The following is a 19447-nucleotide window of genomic DNA, read 5'->3' as shown; positions in this document are numbered from 1 at the left end:
CTGGTTCATTATCGACAGGCACTGCAAGACAAAAGCAAGAATAGACTTGAATAAACTCAAAACCTTATGGGATAGCCAACCTCCGCCTGAGGGTCATAAGATTCTGGATGACAGAGGTCGCTTGTAGGGGTTTATAGTTGTCTCCATTGTCCTGCTGACACATATTGGCTGATTCCCTCATGGCCCTTGGAGCTTCCGTCCAAAGGGTTTTGTTTTTGGATTTCTTTGTGGAATACTCATTATGTGTTTTATCAAGTCCATGGCATTACCTTTATGTCCTCCATACTTACTGAAATAATCCAGGTCACAATTTTCTCCTTCGCAGCACCTTACATGGGTTTGACAGTCAAAGTCATCACTTGTAACGCAGAGCCAGTCATCATGTTTTGTTTTATTTAATGGACAGCCTTTGTAAATGTACGGGTACTTGGTAGTATCTGAAATACATGGACGTTTTTGTTACTGAATGTCGACAGTAAGGCCCGGTTCATATCTATGTTTGGGTTTCCATTCGGGAATCTGCTTGGGGACCCCTTTGAACGAAACCTATACACATTAAAAAAAAGGTTATTTAAGAAACCACATGGACCCCATAGACTATAATAGAAGGTTCTCACAAATCAAGCGTTAAGATTTTTCTTTCATCTATTAAGAGTCAAGTGGTTTAGAGGGAGAATACTTACTATATCTTATAAATCCACTTGCTACACAACATCCTTTGACGTCCCCACAATCCACAGGTTCTCCTGGGGTGCAGGTGTCTCCAGCTCGGTTTAGACAGGGCTTACACATCAAGCAGTCCACTAAAATATGACATGATACAATGTTCATGAAAGTTTCCATTGGTTCACGTACAACAATTCAACTCATACAGAGCCCAACTGAGCCACCAGAGTACCAGAGAATACTGCGGTGGGGTGAGGTGCTAACACAATGATGGTCCAGCAGAAGACATGACAATCTGAACCTCTTTGGTCTTTCCAAGGTGGGCCCAAGGAACCTCAGTCTGAAAGGTCACTTAGCTTCCTTGAAAAAAAATTCAGCTTATATAATGCAGGAAAAAAAGAGAACAAAAAAAGAGGAGAAGAAATTGGAGGAAATGAATGAGAAGAAGTATAAAATAGTAGGAGGACATGGACAAGAAGGTAAAAAAATTATTTACAAAAGGAAAGGATGATGAAGGAAAGAAGGAGCAGAAGGTAAGGAAAAAGAAGAAAGAAGAAGAGAACTAATTGGTGAAGAAAGGAAAGAACAGATAAGATCAAGGAAGAACATAAGATGAGGAAAAGGGAGGAGGTAATTAAGAAAAAAAAGGCAAGGAAAGAATAAGGAAGGGGACAGAATGAGGAGAAAGAAAAGGAGTATAAGGTGGAGGAGATGAGAGGTGAAGAGGTCAAGAAGGAGAAGAAAAAAATAAGAATAGAGAAAGCAAAAATATACAGATCAGGTTCCCATTGACACATTCACAAAACCTTGAATTTAGAGTTTTCTTCCAAGGAATTTTTAAATTCTAAAACACAGAAGAAAAAAATGGGAATAGGAACAAAAAATAAGAAAGAGGAGGATGAGAAGTAAGAGGTGGGTAAGGGGGTAGACAAAAGGGAGGAGAGAAGGAGAAGAAAAGGAAAAAGAACAAAGAACAAATAAAGAGGAAACGAAGAAGTTGTAGGAAATTAATGAGAATAAGAAGAGGACAGAAACAAATATAAGGAGAAGGGACAAGGGAGAAGGGAGAGAGAAATGGAAGGAAGGAAGGAAGGAAGGAAGGGAGAGAGAGAAAGAAAGAAAGAAAGAAAGAAAGAAAGAAAGAAAGAAAGAAAGAAAGAAAGAAAAAGAGAGAAAGAAAGAGAAAGAAAGAAGGAAAGAAAGAAAACTAAAGAGAGAGAAAAAGAAAGAAAGAACTAAAGAGAGAAAGAAAGAAAGAAAGAAAGAAAGAAAGAACTAAAGAGAGAGACAAAATAAAGAAAGAGAAAGAAAGAGAAAAAGAAAGAAAGAAAGAAAGAAAACTAAAGAGAGAGAAAAAGAAAGAAAGAGAGAAAGAAAGAAAGAAAGAAAAAGAAAGAAAGAAAGAAAGAAAGAAAGAAAGAAAGAAAGAAAGAAAGAAAGAAAGAAAGAAAGAAAGAAAGAAAAATCACAATAGATGGAAAAAAAAGTGGGACATGGGAGAAAGAGATGAAGATGACAAACAGGAGGAAATGATAAAGAAATAGAAGGAAGAAGAAATTGTGGTGATGGAGGAAAGGAGATAACACATAAGATGAACAAGGTAGATGAGAAGATGGTGAAAAGGGAGGAGGAAATGAGTAAATAAGAGCAAGAGAAGAATAAGGTGGAAGATAAAATGGAGACTGTGGAAAAGAAGAATGAGGAGAAAGATAAAAGACAATAACAAGGTGGAGGAAAGAATGAAGACAAGGAGGTAAAGACAACGAAAAGGAGATTTAAGGTGGGAGATATGAAGAAGACAAGAAGGAGAAGGAACAAACGAGAAAGAAGAGATAGAGAAAAAATATACAGATCAGGTTCCTCCTGAGACATCTACAACACTTTAACTTTTATGTTTCTTGAAAGGAATTATAAATTATATAACATAGAAAGAAAGGAAGTGGAATGAAAAAGAAAAAAATAGTAAGAATAACATCAAAAGGGGGGAAATGGGGTAAAGAAGAAAGAGATGAGAAAGGGAGGAGAAAGTAAAACAGGAGAAAGAGAAGAAAAAAGGAGAAGTTGGAGGAAATGAATGTGAATAGGAGAAGGACAGGAAAGAAAATTCAAGGAAAAAGTAGAAGAAAGAAGAAAAAGAAAGAGGAGTACTGTATATGGAATAGAGACACAGCCAGGAAGGAGCAAAAATAGAGAAAGGAAGAAAGAAGAAGGAGAAAAGAAGGTGAGGAACAGGAGGAAAGGATAATGAAGACAAGAAAGAGGAAAATGTAAGGAAAATAGAGAAAGAAGAAGAGAATGAATGGTGAAGGAAGGAGAGAACAGATATGAAGAACAAGGAAGAAGAGAAGATGGGGAACAAAGGAGAGAAAACTAAGAAAATAGTATGGCAAGAATAGGGTAGAGGACAGAATGAGGACAATAAGATGGAGGAGATGAGGGGGATGAAGAGGTCAAGAGGAAGGAGGAGATGAAAAAAGAGTAGGAAAAGGTGAAGTAAAGATATAAAGATACCTTGAAGGAATTTGAAGTTTTGCTACACAAAGAAACAAGAGAAACCAAAAAAAAAGAAGAGGATGAGAATTAAGAGGTGAGTAAGCAGGGAAAGAAAAGGGATGAGAGAAGGAGAGGAGAGTGAAAAAGGAGAAAGAATAGGAAAGAGGGAAAGAAGAAGCTGGAGGTATTGAATGAAAATAGGAAGAGGAACAGGAAAGAACATACATGGAAAAAAAGAAGGGAGAGAAAAAGAAAGAGGAATAGAGAAGAGGACAGGAGGGAAAAAATGTAGTAAAGAGAATAAAGAGAAGAAAGAAAAGAGATGGATAAAAAGTGAGGCACGGAAGGAAAGGAAGGTGATGACAAGATAAGAAATGTGGAAGAGAATGAGATGGTGGTGGAAAGGAAAGAACAGAGAAGAAGAACAAGGTAGATGAGAAGATGGGGAAAAGGGAGGAGGAAATGAATAAAAAGGAAGAATGGACGAATAAGGTGGAAGATCCAACAGAGAAGAAGAATGAGGAGAAAGATATAAAAGAATAAGAAAGTGGAGGAGAGAATGAGGACAAGGAGGTGAGGACAAGGGAAAAGGAGATTTAAGGTGGGGGAGATGAAGAAGACAAGAAGGAGAAGGAAAAAAAGAGAAAGAAGGGATACATAAAAAATATACAGATCAGTTTCCTCCTGAGACATTTACAACACTTTAACTTTTATGTTTCTTGAAAGGAATTATAAATTATATAACATAGAAAGAAAGGAAGTGGAATGAAAAAGAAAAACATAGGAAGTATCACAGGGGATAAGGGGGAGAGAAAAAAGAGATGAAAAAAGGAGAAGAAAGGAAATAAAGGAGAAAGAAGAAAAGAAGGAGAAGTTGGAAGAAATGAATGTGAATAGGAGGAGGACAGGAAAGAAAATTGCAAGGAAAAAGTGGAAGAGGAAAAAGAGGAATACTGTATGTGGAATAGAGAAGTGGATAGGAAGGAGCAAAAATAGGGAAAGGAAGAAAGAGGAAAAGAAAGAAGAAGAGAAGGTGAGGAACAGGAGGAAAGGATAATGAAGACAAGAAGGAGGAAAATGTAAGGAAAATAGAGAAAGAAGAAGAGAATGAATGGTGAAGGAAGGAGAGAACAGATATGAAGAACAAGGAAGAAGAGAAGAGGTAGAGAAAAGGGATGAGAGAAGTGAGAAAGGAGAAAGAACAAAAAAAGAGGAAAAGAAAAAAATGCAGGAAATGAAGGAGATCAAGAAGACATTGAAAAAAGACAAGGAAAAGGAGAAAGGAGGGAGAGAAAGGGAAGAGAAAAACAAATTGTGAAAAAAACAGGGTGAAAAAGTGATGAGAAGGGATGATGAGGACAAAAAGGAGGAGAAAATATGGAAAAGAAGAGGAAACTGGAGAAAAGATAAGAAAAACAAGGTAGAAGAGAAGATGGGAAAAAGGGAGAAGGAAATGAAGGGAAGAATGAGGGGGAAGATCCAAAAGAGAATAATGAAGAAGGTGGAGGAGAGATGAGAACAATGAGGTCAAGACAAGCAAGACGAGAAAAAGGTGGGGACGATGAGAAGGACATAAGGAGGAGAATTTAAAAAAAAAAGTTCTAATTTTGCCAAAATAATATTAGTATTTCTAGTATTGAAAACCACAACCTAACTTCCCATAAAGCTTGTTGTACTGTGTGTGTATAAGATGTCAAGTGACAACCCTAGTCTTACCTGAGACCACAAGAGCACAGACCATGCTGAGTAAGGCTACCAGGTTCTTCATTGTCAATGACTGGGTGGTTTCTTGGCTTCTCTTGGCTTCTCTTCTGCGTGTCTGGTTGTCTGTGCACAAGTGAGGATATAAATACTTTTTGCAACGATAAATTCACTATTGTATCACAGGATGGATAAGATCTCTCCCATAGCAGTTGCCATGAGATGTCACACATTCCAAGTATCCTTGGCAGGACATTGTTCTCCTCGAAGCAAGGATTAAGGTACAGAAATGTCCTCCAGCTGAAGTTCTGCCCCCATAAGACAATGAAGTAATGTCAGGTAACTGGTGGAGTCCATCAGGGTATCTGACTATACGATCTCGCCAAGAAGAGCAGAACACTTACGTCTTGTTATGTCTAATTCATTGTTGAGTCAACATATCTCAAGACAATGTGTTTACCTCCCCTGAGGAACTTAGAGCAGATGTCTTGTTTTTGTGTGCACAAGATGTTTATTGTTCTGTTCCGGTTTCAGGAACCTTACTGTAAATTTCCAATGACAAACACATTTGTTTTTCTCTATTGAAAGACATTTAGGTCTAAACGTATCTGGGAAGTCACAAAAGTTTCATCATTTATCCTCCATGTCCCAGTATGAGGGGTCAAGATGTGACTGAAGTGATAATGTAAGGGGGGCAACAAAAACATTGGGGAATCTCAAGTGTCTTGTATATAGTCTCTGCATTTTCACAGGCCTGTTATATCTTCATGTCATGTACATTAGGAGATATAGAGGCCGGAGCTGATTCTCAGTGTTGTACTGTTTGGTGGGAATATTGGGGAGATTGTAGGAGTGGAGAGTGGACGTCAATAGGGAGACGGATGGATGGACTGTGTTCAGGGTCTATTGGAGATGCTCCAAGGCTATGAAACAAGAATACCTGAGATTTCCTCCATATGGAAGATTTATGGTGTACTGGAAACCAGTGTAGGATGGGATATGGGGGGTGGTAGTGGACAGGAGACATGATGTTTGACTTCAGGAGAACCATGCTCTTGTCAAACTGGTGTATTAGGGTGAACCTCTGGAGAGAAGCGATATAGTTGGTTTGCTAAGCTTTACCTGGTTGTCATAATCTAACACTTGGGGCACTGGCATTGAGGGAACTGGCTGAGAAGGGTGGTTTACGGTGCCCAGTGTTGGCTGCCCCTGAGATGGTGTGCATGGATTAGGTGGTCAACATGGTTGGTTTTGATCCCATACAGAGATCTGGGCTTTGCTGCAAGGAACCAAAGGTAATGAGGAGTCGCCCCAGTTTTAGTGACACAGATGGGTCAGAACATTCACCAGAGGGGCAGGAAGAGATGTGGTCAGTGGACAAGCTGATACCATGGAAGTCAGATCTTTTATAAACTGGTAGAGGTCAGGGCAGGAAGTTCAGGTTCAGATATGGAAAACAGGAAGAGGTCAGGGCAGGTGTAACTGGGTTGATACATTAGACTCCGTTACAGGAGCTGATCTGTGTCCTCTAGGACCCAGAACCCATAAAGTGTCCAGCACCGTTGGATCACATAACCGCCAGGTCAGTGGAGGAGTCACATCACGATAGCTGTATATACTGCTCTCATTGAACACTATGTATGCCACGATTGAGAGAGCAGGGATCGTATAAACCACCCCTGCATTATTTACATGATGTCTGGCTGTTGTGTTATACTAGGTATACAGAAGGAACCAGCTCTGCCCCTATTCCAGTACAAGGGGGCAAAGCTAAGGTTCCCATTCACCACCATTACACTGTATGGACTGGAAGCTGTATATACTGTAGTGTGCAGAGCACCATACATTGTAGTGGTGGTGTCTGGAATTGCACCCTTGGTCCCATTCTGTTGAATAGGAGGAGCTGCTTCCAGCCCTATACTAGGTATAATAGGATTGAGATCCAGGTGTCCGACCCCTAAACAAATCTTCTTCTCATTGCCTAACCATATATATATTGTACTAGCTGGTACCCGCGACTTCGTCTGCGGTGATTGTAGCAGTGGGTATATACAGGCGTGGGTAAGGTTTTCGTACTGTGTATAAGGTATGGGATATGAAATGTAACTTTGTATCTTGTTTTGTGTTGAAGTTAATTTGTATTTGAGCTGCTATATATACGGTGTTCTGAGAGACTGTACATAGTGACTTTGGGACAGAAGTATTTGAAGTTAACCCTTTCCCGCCGATGGCATTTTTTGATTTTCGTTTTTCGTTTTTGACTCCCCTCCTTTTAAACCCCATAACGTTTTTATTTCTCCGCTTCCAGAGCCATATGAGGTCTTAATTTTTGCAGGACAAATTTTTCTTCATGATGCCGCCATTATTTATTCTATATAATGTACTGGGAAGCAGGAAAAAAAATCAGAATGGGGTGGATTTGAAGAATAAATGCATTTCTGCGACTTTCTTACGGGCTTTGGTTTTACGGCGTTCACTGTGCAACCAAAATGACATGTCCCCTGTATTCTGTGTTTCGTTATGATGCGGGGATACCAAATTTATATGGTTTTATTTACATTTTGACCCCTTAACAAAAATCCAAAACTGTGTTAAGAAATTTTTTGACCATTTTTCCCACTACAGCGTTTACCGAACAGGAAAAATATTTGTATAGCTTTGTAGAGCGGGCGATTTCGGACGTGGGGATACCTAACATGTATGTGTTTCACAGTTTTTAACTACTTTTATATGTGTTCTAGGGAAAGGAGGGTGATTTGAATTTTTAATCCTTTTTATGTGTTTTTATATTTTTTTTTACTTTTTAAAAAAAATTTTTTTGCATTTATTAGACCTCCTAGGGGTATTGACATGGGTGGGCGGTGTCACGGATTGTCAGAGCGGAGGGGGTCGGCAAACATGGCTGCTCCGGAGCGGTAAAGAGAGCCTCCTGGAGTATCGGTAAGGTGAGGGGCAAAGTGGTAAAGTATATGTATATGTGATTGTGTGGGGTTAGGGGCTAAGCTGTAGAGGGCAATATGAATTTTGGGGCTTGCTATGGTCCAAAGTGTGTGAGATTGCAGAGATGGTGGTGTGAGTTTGGGGTTTGTGGGGGTCCTGGCACAAACGTATGTGCGCTATTGTGATGAAAAGTAGCCTATTGCGCAATCGGGTGTAGTGACTATGTTTGTGGAAAATTTCAGCCAAATCGGTCAAGCGGGTTTTGCGTGATTGAGGAACAAACACCCGAACATGCAAACATCCAAACACACAAACCCACAAACATCCAAACTCACAAACTTTCACATTTATAATATTAATAGGATAGGATTTCATTTCTGGAATGGTTATAGCTACAAGTACTAGACATGGGTACAAGCTGTAGATAGGGGTACAGGAGCAAATACTAGACATGGGTACATATCCAAGTACTATATATGCATCCCCCATACTCTGGAACTCCTTACCAAGACACATAATACCACAGGGCTGAGCAAAACTTTTAGGCACGTGTGGAAAAATGGTACAAAGTCAAAATGTTTTCAAAAACAGAAGTCTAAATGGTTTATTTTTGTCACGTAAAAATGGGGTGAATGAAGAATAAAGAAATGTAAATCCCATCAGTGTGACCTTTGCCCTTTGCCTTCCATCAGTTCTTGCAGACAATTTTTGAACCATCTTGGCCGTGAGATTTTTCCAACTTGGAGAACTAAGCCCAGATCTTCAGTGGTTTCGGCTTGCTCCAATCCTTCTGTCTCATCGTGTTATCCCAGACAGACTGGATGATGGTGTGATCAGGGCTATATCTGCGGGGGCCATATTAAATATTACTACACAACCTTAGTAGAGGTATTAAATATAAGAGTTATCTAGTAACTCACTTGTTACTGCACCAAGAACCAAAGATAATGTATCCGCTCCTTCATTGTGGATATATAACAGACATTTTCTCTTCTGATATTTGTCTCTGGGATATTATGCCCCGTATATTATATAGCTAAAGTAGTGATTGATGGAGATGTATCCCTGCACATCCCTGCACATCCCTGCACATCCCTGCACATCCCTGCACATCCCTGCACATCCCTGCACATGTACATTGGTTCCTTTGTCATTGTCTGCCTTACATAGAGCGAGGACGAGGCATTGTAAGGACAATGTATGAGCGCACGTTGCATCCATGCCAGCACAATATGTCAGACTCTATAACTATTATATGTGTGATACTCAGCAGCCAAGTCCTGAGATCCCGGGTCCACAATTAATTAATTATTCTTGTAATCCTGCCCTGAGGTTATTAACATTGCACTTACTGCTCCTGAGTGTAAACAGCGATCGCTAACAGGGATTGTAAATGAGTCACCTGCAAGATGTCTGCCGCTTCGTCTTCTAACCACACGTCAGGTTTTTTCCATTAATATATGTGTCTTTGTGTTTGGATAAAAAATAGCAGTGTCTAGAATAGGGGATTCCTTCTCTATGTACCCCAATGGACAGGACAGGACTAGAACCTGTGGCTGCATTGGGTGACCAGACAACCCCAATAGTTGTCAGACAACAATCGGCAGGCAGCTATTCCTTCCAACCCCCATTATGTGAAAAAATAAGATCAGACATATTAACATCCAACATGTCCTAAAATCATCTGTCAGGGGGATATTGTCACACCCCTGTACATATAAGACAGGCGGCTGCTCCAGCAAAGAATTGTCGGGTTCTGCTGAATTTGCTTTTAGTACTTCATATATGTACAACTGATACAACTGATCCCATATAGGGATAACAATGTACATGTTTTTTTTTTCCATATAAGTATGTTTTTTGTAGAATGCGAGGAAATCCACACAAACACAGGGATAACATACAAACTCCTTGCAGATGTCGTTCCTGCTGAGATTCGAACCCAGGACTCCAGGGCTGCAGTGCTAACCAATGAGCCACCATGTTGACCCGCTCATTAATATATTTGTTTTTGTGTCTGATCAAACAGAAAGGCATCTAGAATGTAAGACTTTCTTCTTCTTTTTTTTGCAGGATAAGTTGTATTTTTCAATGGCCTTGTTGTACAATACATATAATATATTGAAAAAAACAATGCAAACAAACAAAGGCACAAATACTGAATTTCAACTATAAAGTGCAAAAAATATTGTCTACAAGACAGAAATTCATAAATGAATAAAGTTTATTAGAATTAGAAATAATTAATAAAAATAAGAAAACAAAGTAACAAAATGAATACAAATAAGTTACATATAAGACAGGGGAACCCAAACTATCTAGAAACAATGTGGAAGGTGCAGGGATCATATTGGTGCAGGGTATAAATAAACATACAATGTCTCAATGTAGCATGAGTGTAAAAATCTAAACCATAAATCCCTCAACCAAAACACAGAGACTATATACAAGATACTTGAGATTCCCCAATGTTTTGTTGCCCCCCTTATATTATCACTTCAGTCACATCTTGATCCCTCGGACTGGGATATGGAGAATAAATGATGAAACTTTTTGTGACTTTCCAAATACAGGGTGGCCATAATATAACCTCAGGGTGTTTGGAGTCGTGTGCAGGCTGAGCCAATGGACGGAATTGCCTGAAAATGTGTATGTGTGCTAATCAAGGCATGGGGAAACGGACGGCATGAAAAAAAAAAAATTAATACGAAAACTCCCCACCAGGGGATAATGTGGCGCTGTACAATGAGCGCGCGGCACAAAACCCGTCTGTCGATACTTGGGGATGTCCCATTTGGACCACCAACTAGCATGACTGTTCAATGTGGCCGCCATCATGCATGGTGAGCATGGTCATCCTATGCAGAACGTGCTGGACGCTTGTGTGTAACATCTCTGGTGAGATGCTGCGCACTTCCAACGTGATGCGGTCTTTGAGGTCAGGCAGGGTTTCGACATTCCCCGGATAAACACGCTCCTTCAAGTGTCCCCACAACCAGAAATCACAAGGAGTGAGATCCGGAGAGCGCGGTGGCCACGCTGTAGGGAATGAGCGGCTCAAAATCCTGTAATCGGGAAAATGTGCAGGAAGAGCGTTCTTCACAGGATTTGCGATGTGAGGAGGGGCTCCATCCTGCATGAAGGTGATCGTCTGCAGACACTGCCGCTGTTGGAGTTGGGGAACGGCCACTGTTTCCAGCATTGTCCGGTACTTCACTGCTGTGACGGAACAGGTGGCAACCCCAGTTGGGCCCGAATCTTCGAAAAAGAACGGTCCGATCATGAACGATGAGGTGAACCCACACCAAACGGTCACCTTGGGCGAATGCAGCGGAACCCCCTTCAGCGCACGCGGGTTTTCGGTGGCCCATATGTGACAGTTCTGTGTGCTGACCGTTCCATTCAGGTAAAAATGTGCTTCGTCGCTCCACAGGATATTCCATGGCCAATTGGTATCCACTTCCACTCTGGCCAGAAACATTAATGCAAATGTCATGTGGGTGTCATTGTCACCAGGAAGCAGTTGGTGATGATTTTTAGGGTTATTTTTTTATTGTATTTTTTTCATGGTGTCCGTTTCCCCATGCCTTGATTAGCACACATACAAATTTTTAGGCAATTCCGTCCATTGGGTCAGCCTGCACACGACTCCAAACACCTGCGGTTATATTATGGCTACCCTGTATATGGTGTGGGGGACAAAAGGAAGAGGGCAGTAGTATGTATTGGGGTTTTAAAAGGGACAATATACTGCATGGGAGCCAAGTGGGTGCTATACCGTGTGCGGGTCAGTAAAGGGGGTAATATTTTTTAAAGGGCTATAATTATGTGGGCCAGATAAGTGGATTTTTTGATCTGCAAATGGGTACATGACCCAAAATTTGAATTATATCAATTGAGGGGCCCCGGCATACAACCAATGCTCAATGGGGCTATTCTGCAACTCTTTCACTAGCATTGATGAAAGGAGTTGCATTGCAACGACTAGAATGCAACAACTGCAACTTCTAGTTGCAAGACTTTCCAGCAGTGTTTGACTAAGATTCACAGTTTGTGGTTTTTATAGCTTATTATGTGTGTGGAGGGGGGGTTATATAGAGTATCCAGGCAGCAGCTAGGGTAGGTTCATCGCTACGCCCACAGAGCCCTGATCACACCATCACCCAATCTGTCTGGGATGACATGGAGAGACAGAAGGATTGGAACAAGTCTACATCCACAGAAGATCTGTTCTTGCTTCTCCAAGATGGCGGCAGGAACAACCTGCCCAGTTGTGCCAAAAACTGTCTGCAAGTACCGAGAAGAACTGATGGAAGGTAACCCAAGGGCACCGCACCCCAACTCGTTTATCCGGCTCCTGTCCGGTACACACTGAGAGCCCCTCCATGTATTTCAAGTGGGCTCCATAGGGGTTCCTGAACTTTATCACAGCCTAGGAACCATCATCCTTGCCGCTACATGCATAAAGCTAAGTTAGATACAAGTTAGAGATTTGAGACAACCCCTGAGTAAAAGGAGAGAAGACGATTCATTCTTGATGTCAACTTTCTAATGGAGAACCCTGTAAAACTGTACCCCGTACTCAACCACACCACTAACATACTGCCAACCCCGATGGTTATTGCAATTGTAGCATTATAGGAAGGAATGACTGTCATCTGAATGATCATCATCTGACAACCATGGGGGGGTATGACCACTTTATGTAGTCACAGGTTCTAGTCCTGTCTTGTTTTTTGGGGTACATGGAAGTAACAGAGGGAGTTCCTTATTCTAGAGACCGCTATGTTTTCCCAGACACAAAGACAAATATATGAATGGAAAAGACTTGTAGACAAAGTGGCCGACATCTTGCAGGTGTCTAATTTGTAAGCACTGTTAGTAATAGACGGAAGTAAAGTCAGAGCGAGTGCAATGTCAATAGCCTCCAGGCAAGATGGAGGATGATGAGTGAAATTCAGATCCGGGATCTCCGGTGACAAAACTCGGCTACTGGTTTTGCAAATAAAATGGCCATAGAGTCTCGCATTTCGATCTGGCATGACTTCAACATGCTTCAGCATTGTCCATACAGAACCTCGTCCTCTCTTTACATATGGGAGTCAGCTGCTTATAACACATAATGCATCCAGTGTGCCACGTATAGGGACACGTCGTCATCAGTCGCTACTTCATTTATATAATCTATGGGGCAAAAAATCCCAGAGACAAATATCAGAAGAGAAAATATCTGTTATATGTCCACAACGAAGGAACCGATCCTTTATCTTTGTCTTTAGGACCAGAGACTTACTATATAACAATTATATCTAATACTATTACTACTATAGATAGCTTTAAGCCGGCGCCCGCAGGGGATGTCACTGTCATGGAGGACATTTATAGGAAAGACACATGATATGATCACTAGACATGGTATATATGGGTTACTGGTACAGTAACATTACATTATATAGCTCATGGGTTTACTATCCACCTTATACAGTAGGAATATGGTGGGTGACCGTGGTGTTTGTGCTGGAAAAGGATCAACTTATGATATGTTTATCTTTTAGTCTGGTGTCCAGACCTTGAGAAAGAGATCATGTTGTCTATCTGACCAGCTCTCCATGTCCTCAAGACTAGCTGTCTGGTTCTCAATCTAGTTTTGTATAGTTGGAGCCATTATCTGGAGCCAGTGGTATGGAAATGTGGTTGTGGTCCGACCTGGATCGTTCAGTCTGCAGTAAGAGTGGACGACTCTCTGGATGTGTGCCCCTACTTTGATGGGTAAGGGTATTTAAGGGAATCTACCATGGATTTGGAGGTGGATGGTTTTCAATAGGAGGCAGAGATCGCAGCAGGATACGGAAAAAACAAGTGTCCTGCCTGATCTTACCACAGATCCAACGGATTGCCGAGACTCAAGACTCCCTGAGGATTAGGCCCATTCCCCCTGGAAAGTCGAGATAGAATTCTGATGCCCTGTATCATCATCCCATCACTCTGCACCATCATCCCATTGCCCTTCATCATCATCATCATCATCATCATCATCCCATCCCCCTCATCATCATCCCATCACTCTGCACCATCATCCCATCGCCCTTCATCATCATCATCACCCCATCACTCTCATCATCACCCCATCACCCTCATCATCATCCCATCACCCTCATCATCATCCCATCACCCTCATCATCATTCCATCACCCTCATCATCATCCCATCACTCTGCATCATCATCCCATCTCCCTGCATCATCATCCCATCTCCCTGCATCATCATCCCATCGCCCTGCATCATCATCCCATAACTCTGCATCATCATCCCATCCCCCTGCATCATCATCCCATCTCCCTGCATCATCATCCCATCGCCCTGCATCATCATCCCATAACTCTGCATCATCATCCCATCCCCCTGCATCATCATCCCATCTCCCCATTGCAACATCATCCCATCGCCCTGCATCAACATCCCATCACTCTGCATCAACATCCCATCCCCCTATTGCATCATCATCCCATCGCCCTGCATCATCATCCCATCCCCCTGCATCATCATCCCATCGCCCTGCATCATCATCCCATCCCCCTGCATCATCATCCCATCCCCCTATTGCATCATCATTCCATCCCCCTGCATCATCATCCCATCTCCCTGCATCATCATCCCATCGCCCTGCATCATCATCCCATCCCCCTGCATCATCATCCCATCACTCTGCATCATCCCATCACTCTCATCATCATCCCATCTCCCCATTGCAACATCATCCTATCCCCCTGCATCATCATCCCATCACTCTGCAACATCATCCTATCCCCCTGCATCATCATCCCATCACCCTGCATCATCATCCCATAACTCTGCATCATCATCCCATCGCCCTGCATCATCATCCCATCCCCCTGCATCATCATCCCAGCCCCCTGCATCATCATCCCATCCCCCTGCATCATTATCCCATCGCCCTGCATCATCATCCCATCTCCCCATTGCAACATCATCCCATCGCCCTGCATCAACATCCCATCACTCTGCATCATCATCCCATCCTCCTATTGCATCATCATCCCATCGCCCTGCATCATCATCCCATCCCCCTGCATCATCATCCCATCCCCCTATTGCATCATCATCCCATCCCCCTATTGCATCATCATCCCATCACTCTGCATCATCATCCCATCTCCCTATTGCATCATCATCCCATCCCCCTGCATCATCATCCCATCCCCCTATTGCATCATCATCCCATCCCCCTATTGCATCATCATCCCATCACCCTCCATCATCATCCCATCACTCTGCATCACCATCCCTTCACCTTCATAATCATCCCATTGCCCTCCATCATCATCCCATCACTCTGCATTATCATCCCCTGCACCCTCATCATCATCCCATCACTTCTAGGACTCCTACTCCGAAAGGCAGAGGTCACACAAAATATTGGTGGGATTTACATTTCTCTTTTCTTCATTCACTTCATTCACCTTCTATCTCTGGACGCGTTCTTATTATGCGGCATTTTTCCCACTCCCGCCTACAAATGTGATATAGATAGCGTAGTGACTGATGGAGATACACTGTATCCCTATACACCCCTACATACGGACATTGGTTACTTTATGTGTCATTGCCTTGCGTTCAGATAAGCCGAGGTCCTGTAAGGACAATGTATAAGCAGGTCGTAGCTCTGACCATGAGACTCTGCGACTATTTCATCTGCCAATAAGCGGCAGCAGAGCGCCGTCACCCAGTATAACCAGTTATTCTCTTTATCTTGCCTTGAGGCTATTGACATGACACTCGCTCATTGCTTACACCAATTACTAACAGATTAGTCACCTACATGATGTCTGTCGCTTTGTCTTCCATTAATATATTTGTCTTTGTGTCTTGCGTATAGAACGGGGACTCCCTCTGTTACATTCATGGACCACCACAGACAGGACTAGAACCTGCGGCTGCTTATACACCTTTCATGTCCTCTAACCTTGTGTGTGTCATATACCGTTATAAAACTGAGAGTATTTAGAGCAATCACAATACTGGGGGACATGAAAGCACACCAAAAATGACCTGAGGATAACTGGTCGCTAAAATTACGTTTACTGTCCACCAATATATCCATACCCAGTGTTTTATTATTTAATACATAATTGTATCACATGTTCCCCTGGCCCATGTGCAGAACTTTACATGTATCCACATTAAAATGTATCACCACTTCAGCCTCCAAATTCCCTAAATCCCTCTGAAATATTCTACTATCCTCCTCTAATATTACCCCATTTCCTCCTCTGCAGGGAAGTGACTATCGGGGCAGCATCGGTAGTGGCTGCTATAGGGTCCGGGACTGGCGGACACAGCTCTTTGCCCTGTCTTAGGCTTCAACTGTTTCGGTGTGCATGGAACGCCGATACAGTGGTGAGTGGAGCTGTCCCGGGCAGAAAGTTTGGTGGCCAGATCAGGGGCCCCCGCAACCATCGGGCCCGGAGCAAGTGCACTGTTTGCCCTATGGTTAAAGCGGCCCTGGTTATACTTCCAGTGATCTCACTATGATCTATCTACTGTATGTACGGTGACCCTATGATGTCACTGTATAGGAATAGTAAAATAAACATTGGTATCCGGGGTTGGCGATGAATTCAGCGCACTCTCTGCTTTCCCGATCTGTGCCCTTGGTAAAGAGCTATCGGTCCCAGCACCGTAGCTCTTTACAGTCAGAAGGGCGTTCCTGACAGTCAGTCAGGAACGTCCTTCTTCAAAGCAGCGCCTATAGCACTTGTACCATGTGAGCGGGGAGGAACGCCCCAACCCTCCGCTCACAGTGCTCGTCCATAAATGAGTATTATCAGGAGCGGAGGGGGCGTTCCTCCCCGCTCACACAGCACAGCGTAATAGGCGCTGCTGTGAAGAAGGACGTTCCTGACTGACTGTCAGGAACGCCCTTCTGACTGTAAAGAGTTACGGTACCGGGACCAATAGAGCTTTACCCAGGGTACAGATCGGGAAAGCCGACAATGCGCTGAATTTGGCGCACTGTCAGCTTTCCAGCAGTATATATGTAGAGCTGCCTGTGCCCAAATCCGTGAAAGGTCCTCTTTAAGTTCCACACCAAGGCAGGAGGACCAATCACAGGAGAGCTGCTGCCTCTACAGAAATCGATGATGTATCCCTGTGTTGGGACACTGTGATGTCATAGTACAGGAATAGTAAATAGCATTGGTGACAGTGGCGATGTCACTGCTAGTGTCGGCCGGAGCCCCATTATTGATCAGCCTTTTGGTGCAAAACTCAAATGGACCAATCACAGAAGATTTGCTGCCGCTATAGAATTCAAAAATGGCCATCGGCCCATTTGACTTTAGTGTCAAAACACTTACTAAGGTGCTTCATTCAAAGGGCACATGCTGGATAGGCCCTATACACATGAGCGCAATTGTGGACAAGCAATTACAGATAACAGTGCAAGTCCATACATTTCTAAAATTACGGACGTGTGTCCAGGCTGTAGAGGGGTCCGCAAATTATGAAGCATGTCCCATAGTTCTCTGCATTTGCAGCTCTGATAGTAGGGAATCATACGGGATCTGTGGTCGCTTATGACGTTACTGATGCAACGCGGAGCGTAAATTCACTATAGTCATGAGCATGAGGACGGTAGTTGTATTATGTAGTTGGCAACTCCTTGCATTCATGATGATGAACTGATCCCAACCATACGAGGAAACATCATCCCCACGGTCAATGTCAGGTGATGCACGGGTCATGTCGTCACGCGGACACCACTAAAGCAAAAATTGCTAGGAATAATACAGGGAAAAAATAAAAATTAAAATACAAAAACACAAGTAACCCATTCATATGAAGAAACATTTACTGACCCCGGACAACCCCATTAATGTCATTCCGATACATAATGATCTGCTTGATTCCAGATTCTTACGCTCTCATTCATCTTTTTGATACTCCTCGGTGTATTACAGTATAGGCGAGGGTCGTCCAGTCACTAAGAGAATCCGAGTCATCTATTCCTTGATAAGGAAGAACGTGGTATTCTTGAGTTGTATGCTCCTTGTCTCACCTGAGACCACCAAAGCAAGGACAACGCGACTCAAGAATATCCCGTTCTTCCTTGTCAATGAACAGATGACTCGGATTCTCTTCCGTTCCTCCAGTTGTTTGTGAAGGATAAAGAAAGGATTGTATCGTGGGATGATAAGATCTTTCCCATAACACTTGCCATGTCACATCATCCATTCCAAGTTTCGCTACAAGGATCTCATCACAATCTCCGTCCATGTGACCTCCCCAAAGAGAACTCTTGTGTCTTTTTGGCTTTCGTGAAATGTTTACTTAAAAAATTTCTTACAAAATGATATTTACCTTCTCGGACAACTTTGGAGCGGATTCATTCAGTATGCGTACACAAGATTCTTACTGTCCTATTATGGGTTCAGGCATCGACTGTACATTTCCGATGTTTAACCCTTGTCTTGACTTTATCAATGGCTTTTGTTGTGGGATTTCAACATGGCAGAATCTCCGCTATAGTTTATCAATAAGTAATTTAGTATCTAAGAATCTGGTATAGAGACAACTGATTGTCTCTAATAATAGGACATGTTGATGTCCCGTTTTACGGGAAGCAAAAAAAGTCATCTAAAAAAACAGCCATTGCCTTTGTGTTTCACAGTGTAGGTACAGCATAGACTATAGCTGTCTAAATGATGCCTGCGTTAACCCCTTAATGACAAGGCCTGTGTAAAGTTACAGGAACCTATGTGCTAGCTGTCAGCACGCCGACCCATTAGTTTCTATGGACTCATACACACCGGTGTATATTCATGTTCTGGTTCATTTTGTGGCCAGGGCTCACTGCATGAAATGAATGGGTCTGTGCAGGTCACAGACAGGTGTATGGATATCGTATACTGAGGCCCAATGTTGCAGCAAAGTGGCTTTTTTGTTGCAGATTTAGCTACAAACCCAGCAGTGTTTAAAAAAGAAATGATAAATCTATAGGAAGCTTCTTCTATTTCTACCTTCTATTAAATCCATTCCTGGCTTTAACTCAAAAAAACGCAGCAAATTCTGCAACAACAAAAAAAAGCAGCTTTTCCATTTCTTTAGCCTTAAAATGGTTCATGGCTAGGCATTTTTTCATTATTGTTGCTATATGAGGACTTGTTTTTTGCAGGATGAAAATAGCTGGCCACATGGAGGGGTCAATATATTTTAGTAGCTTTATTTACTTCAGTTTTTGGAGAAAACCAGCAATTCTAATTTGGTTTTACCTTATTCTAAGGATCAGTTCCAGTGTAGCAAATATAATAATTTCATATATATATATATATATATATATATATATATATATATATATGTGGGTCCCGTTCCCACGATGTAACGCGGCACTCATTCTGACACGTAAACACGTGTCAGAGTCAGCGCTTCAAAACAGAATCCCATTGACTTCAATGGGTTCTTTTTAACGCGTGTAACACATTGAAATCAGTGGGTTAAAAAGCCTCCCATTGATTTCAATGCATAGGGCGCGTAGGACAGAACCCATTGATGTCAATGGGATTCTGTTTTGAAGCGCTGACTCTGACATGTGTTTACGTGTCAGAATGAGCGCGGCGTTACATCGTGG

The sequence above is a fragment of the Leptodactylus fuscus genome, chromosome 6 (assembly GCF_031893055.1).
Source record: "Leptodactylus fuscus isolate aLepFus1 chromosome 6, aLepFus1.hap2, whole genome shotgun sequence".
In the NCBI taxonomy this organism is placed as follows: domain Eukaryota; kingdom Metazoa; phylum Chordata; class Amphibia; order Anura; family Leptodactylidae; genus Leptodactylus; species Leptodactylus fuscus.
The sequence above is the reverse complement of the archived record's forward strand: the minus strand, read 5'-3'. Positions refer to the sequence as shown.